The sequence below is a fragment of the Solea solea genome, chromosome 5, assembly GCF_958295425.1.
Source record: "Solea solea chromosome 5, fSolSol10.1, whole genome shotgun sequence".
Taxonomy (NCBI): Eukaryota; Metazoa; Chordata; class Actinopteri; order Pleuronectiformes; family Soleidae; genus Solea; species Solea solea.
The window spans coordinates 24,025,698-24,046,827 of record NC_081138.1 but is presented as its reverse complement, the minus strand read 5'-3'; the positions used below and the strand labels follow the sequence as shown (position 1 = coordinate 24,046,827).

General features: G+C 41.4%; 1 protein-coding gene across 1 annotated transcript in view; it reads left to right on the top strand.

Annotated features, from left to right (window-relative positions):
• Positions 1–237: 237 nt before the first annotated feature.
• ccdc102a (coiled-coil domain containing 102A) overlaps positions 238–21,130 on the top strand; it is a 46,733-nt gene continuing 25,840 nt past the window's right edge. The window contains exon 1 of the mRNA XM_058629064.1: positions 238–426. The gene's annotated coding sequence lies outside the window, so the exon portion shown is untranslated. The remainder of the gene's footprint in view (positions 427–21,130) is intronic.

Sequence of the window (21,130 nt, the reverse complement as noted above, 5' to 3'; positions counted from 1 at the left end):
GCTGTAAATCATGAAAATAGCTTCGAGACTTAAAATAACACTTTTTAAATGTGGCTTTCCGTGGCAGCTGTAGTTGTAATTTTAACTGGGCGGTCTCCGCTCATTCAGCCTATCAGCGCATGGCTGTGTGCGGGCAGTAGCACCAGATTGGTTCAAAGCCGTCACTTGTTGTCATATCGACCGCTGATTGGTCGGTTGGATTGTCCAAACGCTGCAACGCCCGCCCATTTTCTCTCCTCTGCGAGAACGTCGCTCGTCATCCAGAGCAGAGGGAAGGGGAAAGAAGGAGAGAAAACAGCGGAAAGAGAAGGGGGAGCTGGCGGAGGTTTGGTGACAGAGAAGAGGAAACTCCCGAGCTGCTTCACCGGGAGAAAGACACACCGTCCAGGGGAGATACGTCCAGTCGTCACCGGTGCTGCCTTCACGGTACGTTCGCCTTGTGCTTCTGTTGAGCCTGTTAGTTTGACTGAGCTTCTGCTGTGAGACACACGGGTGTCATGTGGCACCGCGAAAATCATAACGTTCGTCTGTGTTTCTGCACGCGCACGCTGCATTGGTATGTGTCTTTGTTTATAAGTAACATTAATAATACAGATATTTGTGAATGGCTGTTTACTTTGTTGTGGTGGTGTCTCGTGTTTGTCAGATGCCTTGTTGCTCCGTGCAGCCTCTGAAGTTTACACACCGTGGCTCTTCGTTTCTTTACTCGTTGACCCCTTCTATGTGAAATATTGAACGCATTTTTGAGGATTATTAATGAACCTGCATTGGGTGAATGTAGTCTGTAGTAGACGACGTGGACATTTTCTTGTCGAGACTATCCTGACCACGATAATTGCGATTCACAATATTATTGCCATAATTTGGGAAATCAATTCTGCGTTGAAACTTTTGAAATGGCTCTCAAATACTCTTTACATTGAGATATAAACCCTTTTTATATGTGGAAAGAAAATGAAGGTATTTGGTGGTTGTGGTGCGTAATGACAGTTAGCATCTATAATATTGCATTTCTGCTATTTCTGGATCTAATCATTCATTATGTCAGAAGATGTGCACAAAAATGTGGATGAATTCCACCCCGAGCTTGTAGTTTATCTTAAAGTTAAGGAACCTGATTGGTTCCTGCAAGTGCACGCTGCTTGTCATACTGTAGTTCCCTTATTCTGCACACACTAAAAAGACAGATCTTTGCTTGAACTTTCCTGTCACTGTTATCATGATACTCTCATGTCTAACAGAAGCATGTGTGAACGGTGGATTGAAGTGTAGCCGCTGGAATCAGTTCCACCAAAAAATGCAGGAGATAAAAATGTGTTAATATGTGGAATGTGACATGTTCCCTCCCTGTGGAAGACAGCCCACCAATAAACTGAGTAAACCAACTTTAATGATTGGAAATGTGCTGAGGTGTTGACTTCACGGTTGAGGTGGTCCTGGATCGGCTTCATGTGGGGTGTGTTGTCATATAAGACAGGGTTTTTGCCCCATTCTGTGCCTGCACTGCGGTAAGACACACATTCTGCTACTTCCTTAATATAATTCAGAGTAAATTGAAAGATCTTTGCATTCTGGACTTTTGTTTCATCAACGTTAGCCCCGCTTTGTACTTGACCTCATTTTGCACAGCCCTGTGTAAAAAAAAGAAAAGAAAAACAGAGAAAGCACCACAGGAAGTCCTGCACTTCTCCTAAATAAATGCAATAATTAACCTCCCACTTCATAGAAATTCATGGCAAAAGAATCCCATCTGAAAAGACTTGAGATGTTTGTGCAGTGCATTCCAGCAGCAGGAGAGGAGCATTTGTCAGCATTTGGTTTTGATTTATGTGGTGGGTTATTCTGGGTGGCTGTATCCCAGTGAGGTACCACAGGTTTAGACGGATGCTGTCCTTTTGTTGCTGTCACTGAAACGGCTTCTAATTCTAATTAGATGCAGATTCCTTCACCCTGACACAGGCCCATCAGTCTCCGCTGGAGAGCTTATGTACATATTTGCACTCACGGAAAGAAAGACTTGACCTTTCAGCTGGAGTCACTTCCTGGGTGATCGGATTGCTTGTGGAAGACTACAGCTCTTAACATGCTGCTCATCCACTCTGCACACACTATGGAAGTGGTTAAAGGGATTTAAAGGGATTTGGTTTTTGTAGTTCGTTCTGTGCCTATGCCTCCTTTATTTTATTTCTCATTTATTTAACCAGATAAAAGACCCATTGAGATCAAGATCTCTTTCACAAGGGTGACCTGGCCAAGAAAGGCAGCAGCACACAACATAGTTAAATAAAAACAGGAAGACAACAACTACAATACAAACATAGAAATACATGAGTACAACTAGACAAACATAAAGTGCAAGATATACATCGTGAATATCACTGTTGCTTTCTCTTATCATTAGACAGCCCTTTTGGCAACTTAAAGGTCTATAGATTAAATTAGACATGGGACATTGAGCTGCTGGTCTACTGCTACCTTGTTTGGTAAGTTTGTGTCACTTAGATCTTGTTCAGATGGCCAGAACTATTATATATGGTTTTTAGTCTGGACTGCAAAAAACACAGAACACCCTTTATTATTATTATTATTATTATTATTATTATTATTATTATTATTCTTGTTGTGCCCGGAACACCTCACCAGGGAGTTATCCAGGAGGCATCCTAACCAGATGCCCGTCACCTCATCTGGCTCCTCTTGATGCAGAGGACCTATCTCTAAGGGAGAGTCCAGACACCCTGGACACCCTTGTATCTGCAATCACGTTCTTTCGGTCACTACCCACAGCTCATGACCATAGGTGAGGGGAGGGACGTAGATCGTCAGAGGTGTCTCAGTCTGAATGCTCTGATTTGCCAACTTAGATTTCAAATTGTCTTGTGTCTTAACGTTGCGCACAGTAACGACAAATCTGGACATGACTTCATGATAAAACTAGGGCTGCAACTGAGGATTTTTCTCACAATCTGTCCATTATTTTAACAATTAGTCGAGTACTCGTCAGGTTTGTAAAATGTCAGAAAATGTTGAAAAATGTTGATTGGTGTTTACCAAACACCGGAAATCATGAGAATCTCGAATGGCTTGTTTTGTCAACAAACCGAAATCGGTCAGTTTTAAGGATTTCTTTGTTCTATGGAGCAAGAAAACCAGAAAATATTGAAGCTTTAAGTAATCAGATAAACTTGTTTTGGTTATTGAAACAAACATGCAAACCGATTAATCAATTATCGAAATAGTTGACGATTCATTTAGTAATCATTGAATTGAATAATCCCTAGACAGAAGATTGCAAAATACTAGTTACCAGTCTTCTAGATGGCATGAGGTACTAACTGTGTCAGTATGGTTCTGTGGGGTATGTACAACCACTCTTAAAAAATCATAAACTATGCCTTTTAATAATGTCTGAGCACTTGGAAAACACAAAGTCTGTGAATAGTCTGGATACTATACTATAATATCTAAATATTTGATGATAAAGGTGTTCAGGGTTATTGGGAAGTTCTCGGAGGGGGGGGGGGGGGGGGGGGGTCTGACTGTCCTGAGATTTCCCGGAGCAGACAACACCATCTGTTTTGCTTCTTGTGGCTGTTTGCTTTGTCGGTGTGTTGACCCGGCCAGTCTGCACACTGTTCTCTCTTCATCACCTCTCTCACACACAACCCTTTCTCCATTTTATTCAGTGGAGTCTCCATTATTTATCTCTTGTCTCTTTTTTTTGTAAATTAACACACAGGCGTGCGCGTGCGCACAGGCCTCATATGGCTGTGTGACTTTGGTGTGTGGTTGTCATGGAAACAAAAGAGTTTCTGAGGCAATATAAGAGGGAATGAGAGCCATGTGCTCCTTGTTCAGACACCACGTCTGATCTCTTTCCCTCTGTGCCGTGTCACAGACTGTTCTGCTGTTTGTTCACAATGGAACTCGGGCTCCTTCTGTCACAGATGTTATGATACGAGCAGATTTTCTTTAATAACTATGTACAGTCTGAAAGACAAAAAAACAACTCTACACAGATGTTTTTGTTTTTGTCAGCCAGGCCTCTGAACACTTGGGAAGAAAAGACCTGAAGTACTTTCCAAACGCTCCAGTAGTTTAAGCAAAAAATAGATAAGATAGTCCTTTAATAGTGCCATAATGGGGAAATTATGCAAAACATTGCATTTTCACTTCTATGAATATAGGAAATAGAATATACAATATCAACATTAAGTAACCAAAATATGTACAATATGGGATATGAATATTTACAGTATAAATAAGGATTGCACATTGCGAGATATTGCACTGATATGAAATTACAGTGGTTATATTGCACATAGGATGAGGAACGTGTGACATGTGGTCTACTGTGACAGCAGCGGGGAGGAACGACCTGTGATACTGTTCCAGCACACATTCAGGATGTTTCAGTCTGTCACTGAAAGAGCTGCCCAGTGCTGTGACGGTGTCCTGCAGGGGGTGGGACATGTTGTCCATCAGAGATAATAGCTTGGCTATAATTCTCCTCTCTCCCCCAAAAAAGCCAGTTTAGTACTGGGATGCCCTTTTTTTTTTTATAGTGCCAGATAATAAGAGGCATCTTGACATGCTCGCGTGTCTGTAGTTAGCTCTAGCCCACATCCAGTGTGCTCTCTGTGCCGGTTCCAAGCCTGGATAAATGGAAGGGTTGCGTCAGGCAGGGAATCCGGCCTAAAATCTCTGCCAAATCAAATATGAGGTGGATCGCTCTGTTGACCGCTGAGGAGAGGGAGAACCTGAAAAGAACCAAACCAGGCAATGTCAGATCCTTAATGGCAATGGTTTTCAAAGACCCTGGAAGACCCTGTTGCACATTGCTTGTGAGTCTGAAAAGTTTCCAAATAACGAATAGTAAAAGAATGTTTCCTTTGCAAAATATGTGAGGGGGTTCTGAGATCAGCTGGCAGGGGAGAATTGTGCGTCCACTTCCAGCATCACGTCGCTCGACCTGATCATCCTGACCGCACGTTTCGATTTCTACTCGAAGTGAGCACCTAACACTTGTTCAAAATAGTCAGAACACCGGCTTCAGTCATTTTTGCTGCGGAACACGATGTGGATACTGACTGAGAGGCTTTTCCACCATTACAAAAATGTGTCCAGCAGACCCTTTGTTTTGTCAGTCTTCCTGTGCGGAATATCAACATCCTCTTGTGTGTCACTCCACCCAACGAAACTCAGGCCAGACCAGAGAGGTCAAGCCTTTCTTCTGCCTCTGTCTGCATCTCTCTGGCCCATCATTAATTTCGGTCTGCTCAGACGGCCGTCTCTTCTACATCTGTGGAAGAAGGCAAAATTCTTAGCGTAGAACCACATGAGACTCCCCGAGAACTAAACTCCTGAGCTGTGGTAAGAATGCAGTCCTATTTGCTCTGCTGCACTCAGAAGCATTTAGTATGTAACTGACAGCAGGTTTGCCAGGCTGACAGTGTACCTTCAGTCATTGCGCCTGCTTAAACACATTCCAATTCCGTCACATTTGTTTAGATTGCTCCCAGCATCTCCTGTCTCTCTGCAACGCTCTTCCTCTTTTGCTTTCTTAACACTCCCTAAGGCTCAGGACACACCGCCACGGTTTGCGCGTGTCCGGTTAAAAAAAAAAAAAGATACACACACCACATCAACTGCAGCTGACAATCGTGTACAATTCAGTACAGTGCAAACCAGCTCGCCGTGACATTTCAACAGCTGCTTGCTGGTAATTCTGATATGTCAACACTATGAGCGCCATAGGTGTTTTTATAGCAACAGATATGTGACTTGTTGACGACACAGGTTTTAAACACATGCTGAAAGAGAGTCCTGTTTCAAAGTTGCTGCAAAAGCCATTCATAAACAGACACAAGCACGAGTTCATACAAGTACAGGCATTTCTGCACATGGTGTACCTTATCTGTACATATTATTATTATTTTGTATTTCTTCTTGGACAATATTCTACATTGTAGTGTTAGTGTAGTGTAATGTTGCACGTTAATGGATATTTATTGGACTAAAATGAATATCTTTGTTGACTATTTCATCAATATGCCATACTTTTAGTTTAGAAATGCCATAGTATGTGCAATTAAACGTGTTTAATTCAAAGAGAAATGTTTGGGGGGAAAGCAGTTAAGAGTTTTACGATCCTGATTTTCTCTGTTCTGCCATTTACTTTATATCTGGAGTGAAGATTTGCCACATTTACCATTGTTGCTCTCACTGGTCAACATATACTGTACATAGCCCAAAACATGACAATGATAATGCTGGCTTTGTATGGAATTTAACTTTTTCCAATATTTGAGCCAGTGAGTTTGACCAGTATCGGCTTACCCATCATATAATATCTTGATCCCAGTACACCTTCCACCACCTCTCTCTCTCTCTCATGATTCATCAGACCAGGCTACGAAACCCATTATGCATTATGCATGTGTTTTATAGACCTTAACTGTTAAGGTCTGAGGGATGTGTTGTTTGAGTGCGTGTGCTGTGTTTTGCGCTAATGTAAATTGTTCCTAACACGTCTGCTCTTCTGTTTTGGTTCAGGGAGTTTAGTGTACAGAAAGCGCCTGTTTAGTCTCAGCCAAGTGCTCCATTAGCCATTAAAGGAACGGGATTAAAGTAATTACAGTAACTTGTGAGGAAAAATGCTGCACTTTCAAACATCCCAGTGCTTTAAATAAAATGTCCCACATCCATGTGCACCTGACCTCACAATAAAAGGCATTCAACTTTGCACTATTTAGATGCACTCAACCAAATGTGTGTAACTCCTGTATTTCAGCTCAGTCTGATCCTAAGTGGTACAGACTAGTAAACCCACTGCATAATAACCCAGCAACACTTCCAAATGTTTCCTGTTTTCCTGAAAACTGTCACATTTTAACAGCCTGAGGCATTTTGAGAGAAAGAAACACAATTTCACTTACAGAGTCCTCATAGAACTGTGTTGTGGTCAGAATACAAGCCAGTGAAGCAGCATTTCATATGATGTAAACTCTTTCTTTTACTTATTCCCGAAACCTGTCGCCTCATAGCTTTTAGAAATGCATCGATATGTTTTAGTAAAAGTAACTGCAGCATTTTGAAGTGGACCAACGATAGTATTTTTCTGCCTTTTTCCAATGCTGACAGCATGAGTTTAGTCCACTCTGATCCCGACCAGCTCACCAGGGAGCATGAATGGCTTTGCCAACTCACCATTAAAGTGTGGCTTTGAAGCTGATGTTATTTATTTTACAGAGAGGCAGCTAAATGGACTGCTGTTTCCTCAAAGCTGTCCACATTTCATTAGTCTCCGCAGAAGCTGCTGCGCACACACACACACACATACACAAGTGATGGAGATCTGTGATTTTTTTTTGTCTTGAGCTCGAGTGAAGAAGAGTTTAGCACCAGAACACACTGATGCACACTCCTCCTTTCAGTTGTATGCAGCACATTAACAATTGGGTTTGGAGGTGTGTGATTTGTTAACAACATAAAACATGGTATGACTTTTTTCATCAATATTTCGAGTTTTGGGAAACATTTAAACATTTTCCGACATGTGAAGGACCAGTTCAGTGAACTTTTATTTGTGTATGGCCATCTGCCTAGACTGGTAGGGGGGTAGGAGAGAGGAGAGAGCGGAGGGGGAAGGGAAGGAAAGGAAAGGAAAGGAGAGGTGGGTGAAAAGAAGAATGGAAAGGAGAGAAGAAGTAACAGGAGAGATGGCGACCAGGAACGGTTGTGTAACAGGTGGATTTCAAGAATCAATACAAACAATTCTTATCATCACTATCATCCTATCTTGTCCAGGGTGTGACATGCCTTTTTGCTCAAATATCATCTGGGATTAGTTCCAGCTCTTGCTTGGTACCTTGCCAGATCAGGTACTAAGAAGTACCAGGTACCAGTTACCAGGTACGGTCCCTAATGGAAAAGCAAAAAGAAAACGAGTCGAGTCGTGGTGGAATTGTGTAGTGAAAAAGCGCCATTAGTGTCTGATACAACCACACTTTAAAAAAAACCCACCAAACTATCCCTTTAACCTTCACGCACATTTTTAATGTAGTGGTTGTAGTAGTGAAGAGATCTGCACTGTGAGTGTAGGCAGCCTTTTATTCTTGGAGATAGTATGTTTCCATCTGTGTGTGTGTGTGTGTGTGTGTGTCTATGTTTAGCTGTGTTTGTTTAGTACGTGGTAATTATGGCTGGAAGCAGAGTTAGAGTTGGGGCAAGCAGAGGAATGCCTTTGGTCTGCTCCTGTCACTGAGATTTAACGATGGGCTCAAAGCAGCGTGTGGGTGTGTTTGGTGACGTACGTGTTTTGGTATGAGTGCACGTTTTTGGATCGATCGCTTATGTGCGCGTGCGTTTGTGCGTGAGAAGGAAGCGCGGAGCGCTGAGATCTTGAACTCGGAAGCTTCCTTTTACGAGGACACTAACACATACAACAGACACGCGCTCCTATAACACACACATACAGCCATCTTGTTTGGGTGCGTCATTGGCTGCTGCTGGTGGCCTCTAGGTGATGCGTCTTCCAGATGTGGTGAATAGGAGCAGCAGATGGCCGTGGTGGGTGGAGTAAGGGGACTTATTTGATTCCTCTCGCTGACAGTTGGGGGTCACAGCCGTCCTGTTCTCAGGCCTAGGTTTCATCTGGAAGGAAAATATCTATCAATCCAAATTCTAGAGGGCTCTCAAGAACTTTTTTTATACGATACCTAAAATGTATTTACATGAATATTAACAGTACAGTATGATATTGTTTGTTTGTCTCCAGGATTACGCAAACCTTTGTAGGCGTGGGGCGCGACCCATGGGCGAAACCATTTAATGTTGAAGTGGATCTTCTCTGTGTGATTTTTCTTTTCGGGGTCAAACCCGTGTTCAAAATCTCTGTGTAGTTGGACATCTGTTGTGGATGTAAAGTGTTTGCACAATGACACCGGTCTGTGTAGTGTCAGGGTTCTTACAGTAAATGTGAGAGAAAATATCACAGTATTCCCACAACACTTGAAACAATCGGGGGCCTGTGAGTTTACGGTGAATAAATATACAGTCTGTGTCTGACTTCAGTGTCTGTGAGTATGTTTATGTGTGTTATATTGGTGTTTTGTGGTATAAGTGACGGGGAGGGAGCCAGAAAAGAGAGTAGCAAGTTACCATCAATCAATACACTGAAATTGCGATATTTTGCAGGTATTTTTTGATGTTACAACTGAATATTAAACTTTTTGTTGGTTAGCATAATAAAGTCAATCAACTTTTCAGTGCAGTGTTGTGGTAATATCGTATCACGACTTAAATAGCGCGATAATATCGTATCATGGTTGTCTCTGGCGATTCCCACAACAGAGTAAACCTCTCCGCACGGCTCATGCTGCTGCAACATGAAATGAGATTCAAGCATTAGAAAATGTGCCATTGCTAAAGATGTGTGGACTCCCGACAATATGTTCAGTTCACTTTCACTATCAGCTGACATGGTCTGTCTTTGATGTGTGTGTCTGTGGAGACATTGCATTGACACATGCGAATGTGGCCACATGTGTCCTCAAACATCTGAATGTGTAAGGTTCTGGACTCGCTGTCCAGAGGAAGATGTAAACTAGGTCTAAATGGGGTCCTAAAGTGTCCCAAATATGGTGACTGGTTGTTTTAAATAAAATAAGAAGTAGTCTCTTTTTCCATAGACTGAGCTTCCCCTTTGATGGCTATTCATTAATATATTTTTTTACTTCCTATCTGGATACAGGCGGATCCTGGAATGCTTTGTCCATATTTTTATATACAGTCTCAGTGCTCTCCTTATCTAGTATGAGCACACAGTGGTAATGGGTGTGACGGCACCCCCACCCAGTGTGGTCACAAATTGACTTGTGGTTTTAATGCTCAATTGCCTCTGTTGTTACTTCACAACACCAAGTACCACAAGCATTAACTATCTGTCTCAGAAATCATATAAAATCGTTCTCTATCAGGTTCCCTAATCTTACTCTGCTCCCACAATATCTCATTCATCATGGCTTGCACCATAAGTTTTTTACTTTGTTTTTTGTTTACTCTGCAACAGAACTGTTGTTGCTGCTGTGTAGTCATTAAGTGGTTAATAAACATCACATCTGCTTTGCACCAGGACAGGACTGTTGTTGCTTAATGTAGTTTTAAATTTGAACCAGTGGAGTACAGATTGTGAAAGTGGCATAGCTTCAATTTAAATATGTGAATGTAGTACATATTATATGTGCATAAAGCCTTTAAAGTTTGTGTGGCATGGGTTTGGTATATTGTGAGGTGATGGGACCCTTACTTTGATTTTTAAAATATAATAAGTAGCATAGCCATTATTATATTACCCGGTACTTAAATGTCCTGGTATTTTGCTGTGCAATCGTGACTAAAGCAAATTAAAAATACCTGAACTGTTGGAATGAATGCGATGAGACTTTATGAGCTGTTGTGGAGACTGTTCGGCTGAAATAAAATGCTGGAGCACAGCCAGGTATGTTGAGCCCGGCAAGCCCAACTGGGAAGGTTCTAGTATTTTCACAGAGCACTAACTCCAAAGCAGTAAACTTTCTAGAGCTAAAGAATTTACCCGTGATTTCCAGTCCCTGGTTGCTGTGGTGGAAATGCAAATAGTTCTGAATGCAGGCTCTTGTTATCTGGTCCTAGTTCTTCTTGTGGTGTGTTCCATGCACATTTTGCAGCTGAAATCTACCAATGCAGTGGTCAGCTTTAATTGCTGTTTTTTTTTTAAGTTGGCCTGGCGTGTCCCAGACTCTAGATATAATTAAGAGACCTTTTTAAAACAAAGAGAGTGATTAATATGTCCGTCCAGCCGTGAGGATCCAAAATGGCAGTGGGATTGAATGGTAATTGAAAAGCCTGCTGCGTGCAGAGCAAGCAAGACGGCGTGTGCTGTCATTTTTTTCGACAGATAGTGCAGAGACCTGATTTGAAATCTAGTCCCATTGCGATGGCAGTCTGATGTGATGTGAACGTTGGCAGCAGGTGAAGGGCGGAGAGGCAGTGATGTATGGCCTCAGACCTGACCTTTCTGCCCCACCTGCCCAAAATGCTTCATTAATCTGAAAGCAGTGGGTAATTGATTGCCCCTCAGAGGGCCCTTGCACACTCATCTGCATGCTCCGCTTGACATCTGTGTTTACAGCTCGACACTACTTAAGACTATTAAACTCGCTCTAGTGGAAACTCCTCTGTGTTGTTGTGCCTTTTTTATGCAGCCTTTTTAAGGTGGGAATGAGCTACATCATTGTACTCCATGGAATTTTTTTGGATTCTGAAAAGTGGTGATCGCAAGTAGGGGGCAGGTTGTTAGGGTTTCATCAATACTGCTTATCGATACAAATACATGTCAATACTCACATTGGTGCTTCTCTATATTTTTGTGCTGAGGGTGCCTGAATAAAGAGGAAGAGTGTCCTTCCTGCCTCACCACCATAGGGGCAGACTCTTCGGTTAAAACCACATGACTCCACTGTGGTGAAGCTGCTGTAAAAACCTTAACATTAAGCGTCCCTGTGACATCAGCTGTTTTTCTTCCCTGGAGTGATTTTCCCTCCTTTTAGCGATGGCTAAGGGGGTGGACTGACTTCTGTGGCTGCTGTTTTACTGACATTATTCAGCAGAAAGATAAGTTCTTAAAAGTGATGGTGGGATGCTGCACCGTCTCACTTTTATCGAGTAATAGAGTGTTTTGTGGGGTTGCAAGTTATTAGTTGCTCATTTTCAATTTCAATTCAATTCAATTCAATTCAATTTTATTTGTATAGCGCCAAATCATAACATACATTATCTCAGGGCACTGTACATAGACAACATCAAAGAGAGCAGAGAACCCCAACAGTTCACACAATGAGCAAGCACTAGGCATCAGTGGAGAGAAAAAACTCCCTCTTAACAGGAAGAAATCTCTGGCAGAACCAGGCTCAGAAATGTGCAGTCATCTGCCTCGACCGGTTGGGGTGAGAGGAAAATCGGGGACAGAGGATGGTGGGGGACAGAAAGGGGGGAGAGAAAGGACAAGAGGGAGATGAGGTAGAGACAGAAGAGAGAGAGAGACCAGGAGCAGATACACAACAACTGTATCAAGTTACAAGTTAATACAGTTTATGATATCGACTTTTTAATTATAGCACAATAATAATGGTGATGATGTGGGTAGCCTCGAAAACTGGATCTTGGTCCCGCAACCTGCATGATGAGAATACCGAGAGAGAGAGAGAGAGAGGGAAGGAAGGAAATACACAAACTAGGGAGAGAAAGAGACAAGGTTAATGACATATAAAAAGTCAAAATCATATCCTGAGTGTGAGAGAGTGAATATGCGTGCACCACAGATAAAAAATCCCCCAGCAGTCTAGTTCTATAGCAGCATAACTAAGAGCTGGTCCAGGTTTCCCTGAACCAGCTCTAACTATAAGCTTTATCAAAAAGGAAAGTTTTAAGTTTAACTTTAAATACAGAGAGAGTGTCCGCCCCCCGAACTATCATTGGGAGCTGGTTCCACAGGAGAGGAGCCTGGTAACTAAAGGCTCTGCCTCCCATTCTGCTCTTGCAGACTCTAGGAACCACAAGTAAGCCTGTATTTTGTGACCTAAGTGGTCTATTAGGGCGATAAGGTAAGACTAAGTTTTTCAGGTATGAAGGGGCCTGACCATTAAGTGCTTTGTACGTGAGGAGGAGGATTTTAAATTTAATTCTAAACTGTACAGGGAGCCAGTGTAGAGAAGCTAACACTGGAGTTATATGGTCTCTCTTTCTAGTTCCTGTCAGAACTCGTGCTGCAGCATTTTGAATTAACTGAAGGGTTCTAACAGACTTGTTGGAACATCCTGATAATAAGGAGTTACAGTAATCTAATCTAGATGTAACAAAAGCATGAACTAGTTTTTCAGCATCCCGTAAAGACAGAATGTTTCTAATTTTCTTAATGTTCCGCAGGTGGAAGAAGGATGTTCTGGAAATTAGTTTAATGTGTGAGTCAAATGACATTTCCTGGTCAAAAGTAACTCCAAGGTTCCTCACAGTGGAACTGGAAGCCAGGGTGATGTCATCTAAAGTGACAATGTGATCGGAAAGTTTTTCTCTGAGGTGTTTAGGGCCTAGTATAATGACCTCAGTTTTTTCTGAGTTTAAAAGTAGAAAGTTACAGGTCATCCAGGACTTAATGTCTCTGAGACATTCCTGGAGTTGAACAACCTGATTTATTTCATCCGGCCTCATTGATAAATAAAGCTGTGTGTCATCTGCATAACAATGAAAGTGTATGTTGTGCTTTCTAATAATGTTCCCTAGAGGAAGCATATATAAGGTAAAAAGTATAGGCCCAAGCACTGAGCCTTGTGGAACTCCACAATTAACTTTAGTTTGTAGTGAGGCTTTATCATTAACATGAACAAACTGGAATCTATCAGATAAGTATGATTTAAACCAGCAGAGGGCAGCACCTGTGATACCAAGAGTCTGCTCCAGTCTCTGCAGTAGAATATTATGATCTATGGTGTCAAATGCAGCACTAAGATCCAACAGGACAAGTAAAGAGACCAGACCATTATCTGAAGCCAAGAGAAGATCATTACTAACTTTAACTAGTGCTGTTTCTGTGCTATGGTTTAATCTAAAACCTGACTGAAAATCTTCAAACAGGCCATTAATGCGCAAATATTCACATAGTTGATTAGCAACTACTTTTTCTAAGATTTTAGAAACAAAGGGAAGATTAGATATAGGTCGGTAGTTAGCTAAAATGTCTGGGTCAAGGGTCGCTTTTTTGAGAAGGGGTTTAATAACTGCTATTTTAAACGTTTGGGGCACATATCCAGTTAATAAGGATAGATTAATTTGAGTTAATATAGAGCTGTTAATTAAAGGAAAGACATCTTTAAACAGTTTGGTGGGGATAGGATCTAACTGACAGGTTGATGGCTTAGATGATGAAACTAATGATGTTAATTCAGGGAGATCTATAGGGGAGAAACTGTCTAAATGTGCACCTGGTGCTTCTAAAGCTCTTGTGCTAAAAGATGAGTCAGTCCCAATATGAGGGAGGAGATGATCAATATTTATTCTAATTGATGTTATTTTATTCACAAAAAAGTTCATAAAGTCATCACTGCTCAGTGTTAAAGGAATAGATGGTTCAGTGGAGCTGTGGCTCTGTGTCAGCCTGGCTACAGTGCTGAAAAGAAATCTATGATTATTCTTATTTTCTTCAATTAGAGAAGAGTAATAGGCAGCTCTAGCTTTGTGTAGGGCTTTTTTGTAAGCTACAAAACCATCTTTCCAGGCTATATAAAATTCCTCTAGGTTATTGGAACGCCATTTTCTTTCTAATCTACGTAACGCTTGTTTAAGAGCACGAGTATTGGAGTTAAACCATGGTGCTCGTCTCATCTGATTCACCACCTTCTTTTTCAGAGGGGCAACACAATCTAATGTAGTACGCAGTGAGGCTGCTGTACTATCAACAAGGTTATCTATGAGGGCGGGGGTAAAATCACAAAAGGTACCTTCAGATGTACTGACATATGGCACCGAGTTAAATAAAGGTTGCACTGTCTCTTTGAATGTATTAATATTATTATCAGACAGGCACCGGCTGTAGCTGTATTTCTTATTTATGTTATTGTAGTTCATTATTGTACAATTAAATGTGAGTAAATAATGATCAGTAAGGAGAGGGTTTTGAGGAACTATGTTTAAGTTATCAATATCAATACCATAAGTTAAAACAAGGTCGAGGGTGTGATTAAGGTAATGAGTTGGTTTATTAACGTGTTGAATAAAACCTATTGATTCCAGCAGCGAGTTAAATGCGCAGCTAAGACTATCACGGTCAACATCTATATGGATGTTGAAATCCCCTACAATTATGATTTTATCTGTCTTAAGCACCAACTCAGATAAGAACTCAGAGAACTCTGATAGGAACTCTGAATAAGGAGCAGGTGGACGATAAACTGTGACTATCATAACTGGTTTTTGTGATTTCCAACTAGGATGAGCTAGGTTAAGAATAAGGCTTTCAAACGATGAATATCCTAGTTTGGGTTTGGGATTGATTAATAATCTAGTATTAAAAATGGCTGCTACACCTCCTCCTCGGCCTGAGCTTCTAGGATTATGGGTATTAGCATGAGTGGGTGGAGTTGACTCATTTAGACTAACGTAATCTTCTTCATGTAACCAAGTTTCAGTTACACAGAATAAATCAATACAATTGTCAGAAATGAGATCATTTATTAAAACAGATTTTGAGGAGAGAGACCTAATATTTAATAGTCCACATTTAAAAGTGGTATTATTTGACTCTATTTTATTGTTAGTATTAATCTTTATTAAGTTAGAATGTCTAACTCCTCTTCTGTTTGTTATTGATTTATTTACTTTATTTACTTTAGTTTTTACTTTAGTAGGTCGAGGGACAGACACAGTCTCTATGGGGTTTTTAGTTGGTGACTGCTCGTAAAGAAGCACAGAGAAGCATGGAAGACTGCAACTCTGTGTCCTGGTCTCAACTCTGGATTGTCATGGGTTTCTAATAAAATGCTCTAAGCTGCTAGATAAGAGAGCTGCTCCATCCAAAGTAGGATGGACACCGTCTCTCTTCATGAGACCAGGTTTCCCCCAGAAGTTTTGCCAGTTATCTAAAAACCCAATGTTGTTTTCTGGACACCACCTCGACAGCCAGCGATTGAATGATGACATGCGGCTATACATGTCATCACTGGTTACATTGGGCAAAGGACCAGAGAAAATTACGTTGTTTGAGTGAGCCTGAACCTTTTAGAGATGGCCTGACACGGTGGCTGGAGACTAAACAATGCAGTGCAATCTCAAATGTAATCACCTGACACTGGCAGCTTCACTGTCATTAGGGGGCACTTGGAAATCTAAAGTGAGATACCTCAGGAACCAGTAGCAAGTTAGTACTGTTTCTTGACACCTGTCCCTAATGAGAAGCTTTGGATGATATCATTGTTTTATCATTGCACACAGTTTCACTGGTTCACTGTCATGAGTCTGGTGACAGGTGCACAGTGTGAAAGAGAGGTTCTTGTATATCTCTTGTACACTGCTGCAGCCAGGTAATACAGCTCTGGCTGTTTCTGTGTGTGCTAATAACTTGATTAAAAATTAACAGCGTAATGGCACACATGCAACAAAACACAAGCCACTGTGCACGCATCTGTCACACAGCACTGGAGCAAAATGCTATGTTATGATCTCGATGGGAACTGTAAAGGATGTTTCGGTCCATTTTGAAGCTGTACTGGGACAAATTAGACAATGACGGGAAAGTGTAATGAACTTTGTAGGTTTTTATAGTTTTTCAAGATGTGCCATGACAGCAGTTTTGTGCATCTATATGTTGTCCATTTTCTCTCTCCATCCAGCTGATGGAGGAGAAGGTGAGAGCAGTGCACATTTGAGGTGGTGGCCCAGTTTGGAAGTTTTTAAACTGACTGCATAAGCTCCCATGTGTCCATGTGTTGCAGTGTAAGCTTTTTTTTTTTTGCCTGATTTGATTGCATTACTAAGTGCTTTGATCCCCATTAGAGGACGGTAAGCCCCTCCACCTTTCTGTGTCCAGTTTGCCCCTAAGCGTTATATCACAGACTGTAAACGCCTGCTTCCCCGGGGAGAAAAGATTAGAACCAGACAAATTCCCGGTCATCTCAGACTCTTCAGTCAAATAAAACCTATACTGACGCAATGTTTGGCCGACTTTGGCTGTTTGTTTTTTGCGCAGACATCTTAAACTGCTAAATGCTGTGCCTCAGTCCCATGTTTATGTTGTTGATCAAGATCATCTTCCACCCATGGTGCTGTTTATACATGATGTCATCTCATCACAGGCTTCTGGATGTGTGGCTAATCTGAAGAAAGCACACGTTTAAGGAGATTGTTTTTGGGGAGGCCGTTTCAGTCGGACACACAAGTGCAGAGCAGCATCAGATAATTTAGGACTTCATTGATTTGGAAAGCGGCTCTAGAGGAACCTCAGAATAAAAACTTAAAGCTGTAAATTTGTACAAAAGGCTCCTTTGTAATGTATTATTTGGAGAGAGACGGACGGACGGAGGGAGGGAGGGAGAGAAAAATGCTGATTTTGACTGCAAATCATTCATTGATTCAAACAATATTTACTGCAGTGGTTATGTGGTATCTAAATAATATGTATTAAACCATTTCATTGCATCAGCACAAGCAAGCAGAAGCAAAGCACTTACTGATTTTTCTGCATTGATTCAAAATCATTCAAGAGAGAATTATGATGCATCTAAGGATTCAGTGCTCACATGTATGTCAGTATAGAGTCAACCTGTTCTCAATCTTCCCAAGGATGCTATTTGCTCCACCTGTTCCTGAAGTCTCACATACATGTACAAGTGTACAGCGAGAGTAGTGCAACTGTCCTTTTGTTCCTGTCTCTTCGCCTCTTCCGTCACTTGAGTCCACAGATATTCATCCTCTCTCCACTGCTCGGTGCTTCTCACTTTTGGTAAATAAATCATGGAAATGTTACCCTGCAGCGTCAGCCTTGGCAACCAGAAGAATTTCAAATGGGTCCTTGAAGTCGTTTGCTCCGATGCCTTGGACACTGACATGGCATGCATGGTTTCTGTTTGTGCTCTAGTCCAGTTTTTAGGAAACCTTGGTGCTCCCAAACTAAACCGAGCAAAAGTTCCACCGCTCTACATTATCAATGAGAGGTTTTGCTCTATGCACAACACAAGGAGACGTAAACAAGACGTTGTCAACATCGCAGTGAGCTTCTGTGTGCCATTCTGCCGCTGTGGAAACCGCTGCATGGTCTTCGTTTTCTCTGCCTTTTTCTTTTTATGATGTTTCTCACATCGACAGCTTACATTGACACACCCTCTAATGACTGAATAAAGGTTTGCAAGGAAAAACAAAGTACATTTTGGTCCCCACTTGGAAACAACTTTAAAGGCTCCAAACCAATTTGTTTTTGGTGTGGAAGCACCAGCCGGTTCAGAATTTGGTTTGGGAATGGGAACTGTGCCAGAGCTATGCCGCTTAATCCTTTGTAGCAGCAAAATAAGTTGACCATGTGTGTTTTTATGTGTGTTTGTAAACTCTTTAGGACCAGCCCTGGTATAAACACTGACCTTGTCAGGACCGGTAGTCCTCATGTAGACCAAAGCCTGGTCGTAATGAGGCAGAACATCATTTCTGAGGAAGTGGTTGAATTTCGGGCTTAGATTTCAATTGTGGTTTGGGTTAAGGTTAAGGTTAGAGTTAGGTTAGGGGTAATACTTTGTTTCTAGGCTGTCCAAGTGAGTGGAGATGAATGTGGTGTTCTAAGAAGAAAAGCTGCGCTAACCTGTGTGTGTGTTTGTGTGAGAGAGGAAAAAAGAGGTAGAGCCAGAAAGAGGAAGAGTCATCATTCAGGAATGTAGTGTATAATTTGCCATAGTGGAGTCCTCTGCTTCAACAACACCTGGGGCCCCATATATTCAGTGTGTGCACACTGTTAGTACGAGTGTTGAAGTTAGAGCAGAGAGCAGCAGGTCCCTTTTTATTTTTGTGGATGAGCTTGTCCTGCCACTGTTTCACATTAAGTGTGATTTTTCATTGTAGCATCAAAGCTCTCTCTTGTATTGTTTCCACCCTTGTTTGGTTGCAGACCTGCACACTTTGCATCCACATGCACGGTCTCTGCTGCAGCTGTATGTGCATGTCGGCTCCCTCAACGTGCATTAGAATGTATCAATCAATTCCTCCCCGTGTCGGCTACTAACACAAACACGACTGCCGCCACTGAACGCTCAATGTCAAACCTGTGGAGCTGGCTTAATTGTTAATATAAAATGATATGGTTGCAAAGAGCGACTTTAAACTGCTCCGAAATCTTTATTAACCTGCTAACAAGCAGACTGCGCTCTTTATTGTGGTTGTGCATATGGTCTGGGTGAATGTGGCCCATGTGATCATGTGATTGATAGCTACAATAAAACTCGCTAGTCTTGGCAGATGACACCAAGTGTTTTTGTTTTGCATGTCTTACCATTGTGTTGCTGCTTTGTTTGGTTTTCATTGCTTGGCAGCTGTTAGCCACGAGCTACAGAGAATAGAGCATCTAACGTTCTATCAATCTAAGACAAAAAAACGAGACGTTACTGGACTGACTGCATAACTACATAACTCACTGAGCTCTCTCCAAACAGTCTCCGCAGAATCGCGCACTAAAAATTTGGACTCCACTTCGACCTTGTGTTTAAATACGTCTCATATTTTTACTGCACTCTTGTACTTCAAAATCTTCAGGATTTCTTTTAAAACAGGCAAAACCACTGCAAGACTATTTAGACCAGGTAGAAGCAGACGCTGAAATCAAATGTGCACACAGATCATGGGAGGTTTTATTTCTTTCTTAACCTGCCTCAAACCAGCAATTTGGATTCAGACTGAACAAAGCATGCAGGAGAAGCACTGAAGCCTGAAACGCCTCTGGCTCACAATACTGCTTTTACCTCAGGGAGCAGTTGTGAATTTGGTTGTTGAGCCAGTCTTGGAGCTGTACAACCTCTCATAGAGCTGCATCAAGAACGATATGATGTGGATGAAACGGCAGCTCATGGAAACACCTCACTTGTGATGTAGGCATGGGCTTATAAACATTTTAAAGCAAAGGTACCAAAACTCTTAAAACGTTCTGTTGTGTATGATATTCTGTATGATTTTGGATCATGGATTATTTGGTGGTGATTCATGTGCTTTAATCCCCGTTCAGAAAAATACCACCTCTTCCCACTTTGCTTATGTCTATCTGATTACATCTTTTATATCTCTTTGTTTATGTTCTTTAATTTACAGACGATGAATAAACCCCTTATTTTGCACGTTGTGATTGAGGACATTTGAATCATGACTGTAAATCTGTTACATGTCTCGTTGTTGCAGTTCAAATATCTCTGATCTTTCAGTTTCATCGTATAACTAGAGATAATTCAGCCCAATGAGTCGCCTCACAGAGCCAAGTGTTTACAAGTCTACATATTTTAGTTAAGGGGATGAAAAAATCTCTCACTGTGCTTTGAAGTTTGTAAATCTGTGCCTTGGAAAGGAAAGAGGTTTGATGTAGAGGTTTTGGAGCCAAACCTGATATGATTAGACTTATGGAGAAGTACTGGTGAATAGTACTTTTTCATTATAATGGGAGGTCTTTGGTTAAAAACAAAACCAAACAAACCTTTTGTATGTATATCAGAAGACGTATCGGTCAATTAATCCTGTAAATACATCAGAATCTAGCTATTATCTTACGGTAAGGAGTTTACAAAGCTGAAGACATAGAGTGACTGCATTAATGAGGGATAATTTAATATTTCAGTTGCCCCATGAACCACGTGATGTCTGCATGTGAGTGTCGCCACTCTCCACTTAGACGACTTTGGTCTGAGCATCATGGACGAGTTAGTTGTCCAACACTACGTCACTGCTGTGGGAACATGCTGTTTTAGACCAAGTGAAAAATAACTCGGAGGGGGAGCGTTGCGATATTTGCCAAAAAAAAAAGGCATACAGTGAACAGAAGGCAATTAGATTATTTTTATCAATTTGGTTTTAGTTAATTGTCCGCCAGATTTTCCTGATTGTGACCTAGTTCTCTAGGGTTCCTAAGTCTGAGCGGGGCAGAGTGCCCAGCATGTAAAAGAGTGTGGAATCACAGGCGCAGTTCATGAACTTTTGAAGTTAGGCTTTGATGCAGATCATGTGACATATGTTTCATATTTCTATGGTGTGTGATGTTAGTGTAGACGGCTACAGATTAATCCAAGGGACTAACTCGATCTTGGTCCAAAATCCGTTGGAAAGGAAATGTGTTTGTGTTAGACTGGAACATTTGATGAAAGGCCAAACTCTAACTGAAGTGTATCTGTCAGATCAGTGTAACGCTGAGTTATCACATTCCTAATGTAGAATTTCTCAACTTCCACTACAGGTATTACACTTAAAGATGAAATGATGATAAAGTAGCTTTGATTTTAAAGACTGTTAAAATAGTAGTACTTCACAGACTTATATTAAAGGGATAATTCAGGTTTTTTTCAAGTGTTGTGGTATGAGACACTGA